At 30.9% G+C, this 12965-nt stretch overlaps 1 long non-coding RNA gene across 1 annotated transcript; it reads left to right on the forward strand.

Moving 5' to 3' along the window:
- Window positions 1-2339: 2339 nt before the first annotated feature.
- On the forward strand, window positions 2340-10813 carry LOC134700974 (uncharacterized). Its single transcript, XR_010104001.1, has 3 exons — window positions 2340-2386; window positions 6683-6838; window positions 10722-10813. It is a non-coding gene; the product is annotated as an uncharacterized LOC134700974 (long non-coding RNA).
- The last annotated feature ends 2152 nt before the right edge of the window (window positions 10814-12965 follow it).

Consider the following 12965-nt stretch of genomic DNA (forward strand, 5'->3'; position numbering starts at 1 on the left):
TTTTATAGTTTATCTTAACAAAATATTGCTACATGTATCTCATGAAACATTAATGATGGGTTTTTTTATTAATTTTTTAATATAGTTTCTCTGATAATGGATAATAGTTTCACAAGATAGAGTGTAGCACGTAACAATAATTAACCGACAAGAAAACAAACAAGAGCAGCAGATGGTACTCTGATAAAAAAATCATTTAATCCGTTATTCCGTTTTTAATCAACGATTTAATTCAGCAAAGAAGTGGATAAATCTTTCAGAATAACAACTTGGGTATTATTTAACTATAATTTACATTGCATAAGAGACAATCAAAGTTTAAAATGTACATATAAGAAAATATTTGCATAGACTCGTATTATACCACTTCAAATTAATGCAATAAATCGGAATTTCAAAGTCTAAAACACAACACCCGCACATACATACATCAATGTCTAGTCAATTTGAAGACAATTAAGTCATTTGTAGTTTTTTTACTTTCGATTTGACTTTTTGGAATTGCCCAATAATTTGAAACAAACAAAGTTGGAAATTCCAATGCTATAAATACACACATATTTGTAATACACAAACATACATTTCTTTTGTTCAGCAACTAATAAAGAGCAAACCAAAAATAGATGCACCAAACAAAATTCAATTATTGATGCAGAAAAATATAAATGTATATCAATGAATATATTACATTTACATGCAACGTTCTGTTCTTTGGTTTAGCTTTCAGCGTACGCATTTACAAACAGCATAATTAGGTAAGGAAGTTACTTTAAAATTCTTTATAAATTGTGACAAATTTGTTATAAAACAGAGCAACATTTGTATATCAACATTTATGATTAAATCTTACGAATTGATCAGAACATCAGTCAAAGGTAATGATAATCTTACTTTGTGAAGATTCATTATCATAAAAGTTGATAATGTTAGAAAATGAGGCAATTTGTAGAATTCTAAAATAATCGAGATATGCCTGATTAGTTGACAGGATATGCATCTCCTGTTTCATGCCAAAATGATACAATCAAGAATAGGACAAAATAAAAGTTAAATTACGAATCTTAACATAATGAGTTTTGTCTTTAGTCAGGTCTGGTCAGACCTGTCATCAAAACTGGTCAATAGTCACAGGTATGGTATGGATCAGATTTGAATATAGGTAAGCTGTAATCCTAAAAAGGCCGACCTAGATCTGATGTACAAAAAAGAGTTAACTTGAAAAGAAGACAAAAAGTCTGCTCTAAAATATCTTTTGTGAGGATTAGGATTGTACCATCTATATGTATTTTTTTTACTCATATAATTATCAATAAGAACAAAAAGTATATTCAAGATAAAACTGTATGAAGGTTATATCGATAATTATAAATTCGGTCTAATATACTTGAATTAAACTGAAAACTGCGAAATAGCACAATTAGATATGTCAAAGAGTGGCAAAAGATACAAGAGTGAAAGTCAAACTCAAAGCTTACAAATCTAAGGACAACAGCATACATGTATCTAACAAAAGAAAAGACAAATAATGGTACATAGGTCATAACATGAAAAACTGAGGTGATTTCAAGTGCACCAAAAGCATAAGCAAATCATGCTCCACATGTAGCACCCATCGCGTTGTTCATTTTATTACAGACCAACTAAAAAGTCTACTTGGGTAGTCACATTCGTAAAAAGAGGGGGTTTGTAGTTACGACACAAGGACCATATCTGTTTTCATATGTGAAACGGTAATTCTATAACGGTCAACCAACTCGTGATGACATATTTTTATAGTTGGCCTCATAAAAACTGTTGATATCTTATGAAATGTTAATGCAATGCATTGTTTGTTTACATGTAGTTCCTCTGATAATCGCTTTTTTGTTAAAAAGGTTAAGTTATAACATTGGAATAAATAACCGACAATAATAGATTGTATTAGAAACACCTAAAATATCAAAAATGTTAAAAATGTTTATATAAGGATATATTTGCACAGACTTAGTAAACCACTTTGAATTAATGCAATAAATCACAATTTCAAAATCTTAAAAAAAAACACCTACATAGACATCGATGTCTGGTACATTTAAAAACTAATTAGACATTTGTCTCTTTTCACTTTCGATTTGACTTTTTGGAATTGGACTGAAATTCGAAACTTAAAAAAGATGGAAATTCCAAAGCTATAAATACCAAAATTTCGAAATACGCAGAAATACATTTCTTTTGTTTACCATGCTTAAGGGATAACTAAAAATAAATCAAAACATTGATGGGCCAATCAAAATCCGATTATTGATGCAGAATAATATAAATATATGTCATTGAAAATATTAATTTAAACATTCAATGTTCGGTTATTTGTGTTTTAAATGCACGTATTTGTAAACAGAGCAATTAGGTAAGAAAGTTATTCTAATCTTTAAAATTGTTGTATAGTAACACTATTGATTTAAAGCAGAGGCAACAGAAAAACTTATAACTTAAACCGACAAGTCCATATCTCTTACTTATTGACTTATTAATAAGCTATTTCTTATTATGGATATATCAAGGTGCAGGCCATGTGTGTCCATTGTGCCGATGCATACTATTTAATTGGTCCATAAATATATATAATAGATAGTTAGCTTGTAGCCAAGATGATTCGTCGATATGTCGATGTCAGTCACAAATAACATATAACAATAACTGGTTCGATTCCCAGTGACGGCTTCAAAAATTACAAAAACTTAACGTAGGTTTTTAAATAAATTCAGTAAGTGAAAGAAATCAGTATATTAACCAATTCGAACTCAATGAAATTGGGCTCATAAAGGTAAAAACAGAATATCATTTAATGATTCCATTGCAGTGACAAATTAAGAAAGCGTTTATTTTTAAAAAGATTCAACAGTTAATAAATGGTATAACGTCACGAAAATGGTTCAAGTTTTCAAACTTAAAGATTAAAGAAGTTATTTATATTTCCTATATTGGATAATCAATTTTTAGGCGGTGACGTTCCTTTCTTATCCTTTTATAGTTTTGATGTATCTCAAATTGTTCCATTTGATTGTGCTTGTTAATTCGATTTAAACATAAGAAATCTTTGAATGTATATCATCCATACTAAAACATCATTCGTAAATAATAAAAAAAAAACATGCAGAAATCTTTTACGTTCAGGTTTTTCACATCCAATATTAATTCTAATATTTTATACATAGCACAAAAATGTCGTCATGCATAGTTTTCTTGTTTTAAATATATACAATACATACACGGCTGGTCATTTGTATTTCAATTTGTTTCGTCTATCATTATGTATAGGAGCATGTAGTTTGTTAATTTGGGCAAAGACACAAAATCTGAACATAACGTGTAATTATTGGACAAATCTTACCAGTAATCAAGCTTTCCTCTGCTCATTCATGAATATATGATCATATTTGAAAAACAATTGTTGATGTCTAGATTTAAATGAATGAAATGAACTTGGCTGCTGTAAATGACTGTATTAGTCAAAACTGATGTCTTTCAACCAATTTGTGCATACAAACAATTTATCAACATAAGGCAAAAAGTAATTTTCATTATTTTTAATTACTATTTGAATGCTATCCTAAGACTCAAAATATTACTGTTTGAAGCACTGAAAGAATAAGTGTTTCCTTCAAAATTCGAGTCTTGTTCATGGTCATGTATTAAAACACAAGTATGACAAAATTTTAAACACCTCCCCTTCCGACTGAAAGATGTGGGCATAAAAGTTAAGGGACGAGATCAAAATTTCAATGTAGGATACAAAAAAATAATTCACATAGTTTTTTCGCTGCCCCTTATTTGTACATGTTTAATTCCGTTTTGTTGTTTTTTGTAGTCACTAACAAAAACTATTATTTCAGAACAATTCAAATACAATTTTCCCTAAAAATCGTGAACATCGCAATTTTGACCTTTTCACCTGAAAAACGGACGGACGATGTTCGATTATTTTTCTCTTCAAATAAGTGGGTAATCCTCCCTGAACACAGTGATGTACCATTTTGGTATGATATCACTAATAACAAAAATCCAGGTATCATGCAAATCTAACCTTAACTCATGTAACATTACAATTTCTTTTCTTCTGTTACCTTCTTACTCCGCACTCGGAATTTAAGTTTTACTGTGCCTATTGGTGTGTGTTTTTTTTATTCTACATTGGATAGAAATATAAGGAAGGGTTGAGGCCTAATATAGCATATTTTACACTGCCGTATTTCTGGCCTTTTAAAGTCTGATATGGTTTATTAGTATATCTTAGCTCATTTACAGGTTCTGAGTTAAGTTGTATGTCCATTTTCAGTGAATAATAGTTATCAAAGGTACCAGGATAATAATTTAGTACGCCAGACTAAGTGTATATTTTTGTTTAGGGACCATCTGAAGCACGCCCTAAGATGCCTGATTTGTCGCTGTGTTGAGGATTGATTTGATGTCTAGGGTTGTTTTTGCTCTTTACGGATTGTAACCTCTTTGACACATTCGGCACTGCACTTCGCAATTTATAAAATTGTAGAATTCCGATAAAATACCATCTGGTTAAATATACATCATCACTTTATTTTCGACACCCATTTCTACCTTTAGCAAAATGTTAGTAATAATGTGTATGTCCCTCTTACGAAACGTAGTCAATTCAATTATAAGTAAAGACTTATTTCAACCTCTTTGGGGTTAGTAATTTTTTATAGGGATAAATAAAGGCAACAGTAGTTTACCGCTGTTCAAAACTCATAAATCCATGGACAAAAAACAAAATCGGGGTAACAAACTTAAACCGAGGGAAACGCATTAAATATAAGAGGAGAACAACGACACAACACCGAAACGCAACACACACAGAAACGGACCAAGCATCAGACAAAATACCACGATAATAAAAAATATAACATCAAACCAAATACATGAATTTGGGATAGACAAGTACCGTGCCACGTCCTATCTTAATATCTCATAAATAAGAAAAATCAAACGACACAACATTAAAATGCAACACACACAGAAAATAACAATAATATAACAATGGCCATTTTCCTGACTTGGTACAGGACATTATTAAAGGGGAATAAAAATGGTGGGTTGAACCTGGTTTTGTGGCATGCCAAACCTCGCACTTTAATGGCAAAGTTAAATATAATATTGAAATGACAACATAATATAACAGGACTACAATACAAATAAAAAGGAAAACATATTAGACAAAGAAAAACATGATTAATAGATAGCAAAAAGCATCAGGTTTAAAACTCAATACGCCAAAAACGCGCCTTGTCCACACAAGACTTACCAGTGACGCCCAGTTATAAAAGATCGAAAGTGAAAAAAGTACAAACTTGTACAACACTGAAGATCAAAAGTTGAAAAGGTTGTGCCAAATACGGCATTGTTTTTATGCCCGGGATCAGAAAATTCTTATTATATAGAACAATTCATGCTATTGCAAACAGTAAATGTTATCAAATGAATATGAAACAGATATACATAATGAAACTGAAGTGTTAACTAAGTACAGAAACTAAACCCGAATAAATAAAGCTAAGTCCAACACATATTAGACACACCCGAATCAGATAATTCTTACAACGTGAATACCTCAATTACTCATTTATTATCTCATTTCTTTCATGAATAAGTGAAAGTCACCCGAAATATCCTATGTATTGGCCTAAAAGGTTGAAATTGTGAGGAAATGTAAGGTATAAATTGACCAAAATAGACCATGTAATGAAGACAAATAGGTATATTAGTCATATTTATTATCTTAGAGTCATTTATTGTATCATATTCTTTGTTTTTGGGAGATGAGATAAACATTTTTTCTTTCATGACAAGCATGATGTGGCTTATTTAAAGATTTGAAGACATTTTGTTTAAATCGCTATAGATGTCGACTTACATTTTCTAGATTTTTCCCAAACTATTCAACTGATTATGACAAAACTATGCAGTAATGCTTGAAACGACCAGTATAACAAACGTAATCAATCTCATACAGTTTATTAAACAAATGAGTGTTCTTTGGGACAAATAACACCAAATTAAAGTACGCCACATCCGGTTGAATACGAAAAAGGTTAGAAAAAAATGTTTCCGTGAATTTGACAGTTGCAGGAAATTGACCCTTCAATTCATGGCAATAAAAATATCTTTGTCATAGACATATATCTCGGGTGTATCAAAACACAGTTTCTTTAATGTGGTATTTCTACACACTATATCAAAAACTGAAGGTTTGCATAATTACGTAAGCTTGTATACATGATGAAAAAGGTGAAACATGATTGTTACCCTCCAGTGAATTTTTTAATCTTATATGCACATAATGCAATAACACAAAGTCTGACACTGTGCAAACTTTAATCATGCCAAGTTATTTCTTATTTGAAACGAAAAGAAATTCTGCACATTTTCTTAAAAGTGTAAATGGAGCAAAGACAAATAGGGGAACATCATTGGTGTTATAACATCAAATAAGATTTCTCATAAAATGTTTCATGTATCAATGTAGTAACATGACTTGCCATATCAAACTGTTTTTGTTTAGTTTTACATTATATGTAAACAATATTGGTTGAGTTCTGATAAAGTTACCGGGGTAATTTCTCTTGTTTTATTTTGCTGTGAAGTTTGGGAACAAACATGACCTATTGTATTTTTTTTCTTTTATAAGTCTATGCATTGAAACATAGCAGTCATGGCAATTTTGTACGTGTGGGAAGCATGTGGAGGTAGTGTTGGGCATTGTTCACTGCTACTCGACAATGGTACATACATCAGTTGGTGGCCAAAGGAAAATAAAAGCAAATTTAAAAAGAAGAAGAAAAAGGTAGAATTTCAAAACCTGTCTCATTCTTTTTCCCTTGTATATGTTTTTAAACATTCTTTCGGAGAATACTTGTAATAATATCTGTAACATTTTCCTTGATTACTCAGAATCCTAGGCGTGGTGTGTATATCATAATGGATGTTTTCAAAGTGTTGATAGCAGGATGCATTTGTAATTGACTTATAAAATACTATAGCATCTGCACTTGATTAAACGTTGGTATGTTGTACCATACTTTAAGACATGCGTTAAAAATAATAGGAATTTTTAACAAAAGTAAAACATCGATACTTTACAGAACAACGGAAGGCATTAACAAATAAATCAAATCGTCCTAAATGCAAATAAATGTGTTTTCTTATCTATATTAATGATTTTTCCTTTGGCATGAACGATTTACCGCTGGGAGTTGTTTAAAACACAAATGTATCGTGTTCTAACATACTTTGCTTAAAGTTTTGTATTCTTTATTATATATAAAACAAATCAACGCCCCAGAATCTTACAAGAAAATGTAGGACAAAGTTGCAAAATCAGATTAAAAATTAGGGGAATGTTTTCGTATTTGAGATATGAGCGAGTGAACTTAACATATTGATTTAAACAAAAACCATAAAACATATAGTAATAACCATAAAAGCCGATAGGCAATTCAATCAATAAGTTGATTGTTCCTTTGTTATTATTTATTCTTGTGTGAATAAACTTGTTGTATATTTATTGTGTATTTATAATAAAATATTGTATTGGTACATGTTGTTTGCATAAAACGTAACTGCCATATACAGTTGAGGTACTTGTTTAATGAGACAAACACTTGATGTGAACACCAATGTAAGTTTTTACCTGCTCGAACCGGTTGGTTTTATGAATAAGTAGATTCACAACAGCAGCGGTGGGATTAATTTAACATCTGTTTAATTATATATTGCAACAATTTTCAAAGCAGTTTTTAGCTTTTGGTTTTGTTTTCTTCGATCGGAAACTTGTCGTAATATCTTACCAAATTTAAAACTGTTTTGCTTTTGGTTTTAAGTTCACGTGATCCTAAATTTTTAGACTTTTTGGGCATAATTTTATTTTGCTTTGGTGTATGATTTTTTTCCTCTAGTCCCATGTTCCCCGCGTAACAAAACTTGATGAAATTATGTGTTCGTGTTTTTTTAAATTTTAAAACTTTTCAAGACAGTTTTTGGTTTTGGTTTTGATATATCTTGTTTCACTGATTTGTGAGGGTTTTTCAAAACTTTTCAAAGCTGTTGGTTTTGAAATTTAACTGTAGGGCTAGCGCATAACTTCTACACTTTTCAAAGCTGATTTAGCTATTGGATTTGAATTTTTTTTTTATATATATGATCGTTTTCGGTATTTCAATAAACATTTTAAATCCTTCCAATGTTGTATTAGCTTTTAGGTTTGAAATTTTTCAGACATGAAAAATATTGAGGAAACCGTAATTTAAGTATCGTATCTAGATATATATTATTTCGACGTTCGTGCAATAGTTTACATTTAAATAAAAACTATGCCCAGAAGTCGTCAGTAACCTACGGTTGAAATAACTAAAAATTTATATGAACCACGAAGCAGTTTAGGTTCACTATCGTATTCACACATATTGAATAAAAACCGAGAAAACGTACCACAAAATTCAGCAACAAATGAAGTTGAAACAATGACCCGTGTTTCTGGAGGTAATACACCAACTTTTGCTTATGAAAGTGCCATACCAAGACAGAACGATATATAATGAAGTAGAAATAACCGCAATGCGACAAGGGGATATAATTCCTAGATGAGAAATGAACAGCGAGGCTCATCAAAATACCTTACATACTAACAATGCAACTGACAAAAGGCGACCAACTTATCAAAATATCTGAAAATAGAGAAACATATCAAAGTGCATGGAGTACTGGTCTCTCAGATAAAAGAGATGTATACCAAAGTGAATGGATACTTATTACTCTGACATGAGGAAAAATCCAAGTACTTGGAGTACTAATCACTCTGAACAACGGGAATTAAACAGAACATCTGAAAAAAAAACATCAAAGCACTCAAAGCACTTTTCAGAAGAAGAGCTGTTAAATGAATAGACATGAACAGCAGAGGATAAACTATTCTAAAGTGGGCAGAAACTTACCCTGATCATAGACAGTAGGCATCATGAAAGATTTATAGGATACCCAGAGACCTACACAAGACAGTCACAATTACTTAAAAAGATGCCTTATTATACACATACCAAAAGTAATTATGCTGAACCTCAACCATATGTTCCGTCAGAAACTATACAACCAGATACAGGTATAGATTATCCAAAAGTAACTGTTGATAGTATGTACTCGAGATATGATAGACCTCACTGTCCAGAAAACACATATTCAAAGGTGTCAAATATGAGTCGCATGTCATCAAATGAACCACAACATAGATTTCCCGTTTAAAATGGCCTAACTGATAGGAATAATTTTGGTGTCAATTCCAGATTATTTCAAAAACGCTACGTTTGAGGAATCAGAAGCAAGCAACACAGCTGTTATTATGTTTGCAAAATGAATCTTTAAACTTGCTTTGAGGCTCCAGCATGCAGTACAGATAGATATTTTTAGTTTTCTTGTTGAGTTGAGGAAGAGGCTCGGGGACAATATTTTACCATGAACACACTGAACAGCACTCCAAGATCTTCATAAGCAGAACAAAGAAAGCTAACAAGAATTTGCTTATAGAGTTGTAAACCTTATCCAGAAATTAAAGGGACTCAGCTATTCGAAGAATTGATTGTTAATCGTTTCCTTTACGGTCTAAATGACGAAAATATGACGTCTAAAGTTATAAGCAAACAGCCAAAATCTATTGATGAAGCCTTAAATATGGTCATATGGCATAAACTGTAAATCTAGGAGTGGTAAAAACCGTAAAGCTTCAATACGAGAAGAAATTTCGATACCGAGTGTGGAGAAAACGATATCAGAAGGTTACACCAAAAACAATACGTAACAGAAAAAAAGACTTAACCAGTTTGGAAAAGAACTGAAAGATTCTATTAATGAGGGATAGACTAAATTAAATAAAATAATTCCTAGTTTGCCAAATACAAGCAGTAAAAAGTACCAGTCCAATTACGCAAAGAACACGTTCATGCTACGATCTAACTACGATCCCATCAATAACGTCAATATCTTGTTCCATATACATACTGTATCATTCCTTTTTTTTCATTGTTTCTAGGCATCAAAGCAGTCTTGCTACTAAAATCTACGTAATGGTAGGGGCAAAAGTAGAGCCAGTGGGAGATCTGATAGTACAGAGAAAAATGTGTTTATCTGAGATTTTACTGAACATTAAATACGTAAAAATAAGCTTGTAAATATGATCTTTATCAATTTATATGTAGATTTGAAAAAAAATATATCAATAAATTAAAAACTGATTCTGTACGGGGTCAGTAGGGTCAATATGGGGTGAAAGCGACGCTCAAATCCCATATGGAATTTAATACAAAAATTAATAGTTTTTTTAAATCAGTACAATTAAATATTACGTCTACTCCACGGGGACGCTCTCAACCAATAATTTTGACATCATACTTTTTTAACCGCTAGTTTTCAAATAATTATATCATTGTGGTCTTTGATATTTCTATATTGTTTGGTATTTCATTATTTTATCTTTTCTTATTTTTTAATTTTTCACTTTATTTTTTTATCTAGATCTCATGTAAAAAAATCTAAAAAGGTCTGTTGTCCAGCAAAATGTTAAGTTTGGAAATTTTGCTTCGGATCTTTAAAATCTATTTTCTTATTTTGCTTTACTTTCATAAGAACAGTAATTATTAATAATAAAAAAAAAGTATGTGTACCTTTTCAATATGTTGTAGGTTACAGCACACGGACACCTGCCTGACAATTATGAAGAAGATGTAGAAGGAATGGGACGTTATGCCAGTCAAAGTTTTCATATTTCAAGTGAAAAAGTCAATGCCGTTGCTGTAACTTCTTGGTGGAATCATTACAAAATTCATGGAGGCGGTTACCATTTAATATCCCACAACTGTTGTGATGTAGTGTTAAGTGCTTTAAAAGCTGGAGGTGCCTTTGAATGGAGACATCCTGGAATCAAAGTTATATCAACCCCAAGGTATATGGTTAGATACGGCAGATCTTTGCGTGCTGCTTCGCGAAAAGATAGCAGATGGTTTTATATTCTATAAATTCCATTGACAATTACGATTTTGTCTATATGCATTCTTTTCTTTTTTAAATGTCTTTATTTCCATCAATTGCTTTTTATATTGTATTCAACAAGTCCAAGCTCTTTGTGACGAAAACAAATAATTCTTTTACATTAATAACTTATAAAACTTTAAAATAAAAATATTGTTTTTAAATCAACTTTTAACTTTTAAGTATTATACACTCGTATTGTAAATTCTCGAATGAACAGACAAAATACATCAAGTCCTTTTTTTATTTTCTGATCAGATTCACAGTAGGATTTCTCAATTGAATATTCAATAATAATGAGACGATAATCAAAGGCACATGAATATGTATCTGATATTGTAAGACCAAAACAAACTATGTTACTGTGATAGCTTTAACATTGTTATGTGTACTTTCAGCAAAAGATTATGAATTTTATTAAAAAAAATGTTTAAAAAGGGTAATGATATCAGGATAATAATCTTTTTTTCGCGAAGCAGCTGTTACAAAAATCATTGTATTTTACCTTCTATCTAAGCAATTACTTGTTAGTTGGTTATATACCTTGTACAAGTTTCCATCGATATATCTTCAAGCATTTTTTCTTAATGATATCAAATAAAGCTGTACACTTATTTTGAAGAAAGTTATGCTTGTAATTGTATAATCCATGTTCACAATGTTCCTATAAATTAATAGGCATTGTGTTCTTAAACCTTGTAAACATTCTAGAGGTTTGGCAATATCTGTATTTGAAATTCTACCTACTATCCATGATGATTTAAGTGATTCAAAGTAAATTCCAATATCAATCATATTCAAACCTCCATTTTCGTAACTAACAAGAATCCAATTTCTTTTATAATTATCTAACTTTGCCATTTTTTTTTCTGTTTTATTTTTTCCTGAAAATATACATGACCTGGCTAAAAATGTGGCCCGAGACCACAATTAATTCCTCTATCATTTCTTTATAACGTTTTGTCCCATTAAAACAATTTTGCCTATTCTTTTTGTTTAATTTTTTGTGTGTGTAATGTACAGTACAAGTCGAAAATATAGCAATTTTCAGAAAAATTGCATCATTACATCATACAAATTTGGCCAATACACATCCATACCCCTATAGGCATGTCAAGAGATGTTCCGAAAAATGTATATATAACCTTTTTGCATTTGGCCTAATCACTCTTTCCGTATTAAAATCAATTAAAACAAAACATCCAAAAGTTTATTTCAGTTTTCTTCTTTCATTTCAACCCCAGAAAAGATAAAAAATAAAGAAAAAATACACTGTAATTACAGGGAACTATATTCGTGAACAACGAAAAGCGGGGTCATCAATTGTGGTCGTGTGCCTATTAGGGGTCAAAAACTTGACCAAATCCAAGAAAACTTGGCATGATTTAAGCTTAGTGTTTTAAGAGTCAGTTTACAAAGTTTCAAAGCCATATGATATATATTATAGAAATTGTGGCATTTTTATATCTCAACTTTGGTTGCTGAATTGAAACGTTGCAAAAGAACAATTTTAACTTTCAAATTTTGGCTTCAAAAATCTCCCCAAAACACCAAATTGCACTTTTTAATGTTTTTGATTTTGTAACCCTGTATGTGGAATTAGCTAGCTATTAGTGGATTCTTATAAATTATATATATAACCTTTGGACTAGTTTAAATCTCGGTCTATTTCTGAAATTTATCCCTACAGACTTTTGATTTTGTAACCCTGTATGCTAATATTGCCTATGTAAATTTTTAAATTGTTTGTATGCACATTGTACGACAAATCTATGTGACGTATACAATTTTCTGACGTCAGACACACAAATCAATGAATGTTTTTGTAGATAGTAGATGTTTTTGTGTTCTGTTAAATTGTTCCTTTAAAAATTGGTATACGATGATGACTGATGTAC

Source organism: Mytilus trossulus, unplaced genomic scaffold (assembly GCF_036588685.1).
Source record: "Mytilus trossulus isolate FHL-02 unplaced genomic scaffold, PNRI_Mtr1.1.1.hap1 h1tg000210l__unscaffolded, whole genome shotgun sequence".
Taxonomy (NCBI): Eukaryota; Metazoa; Mollusca; class Bivalvia; order Mytilida; family Mytilidae; genus Mytilus; species Mytilus trossulus.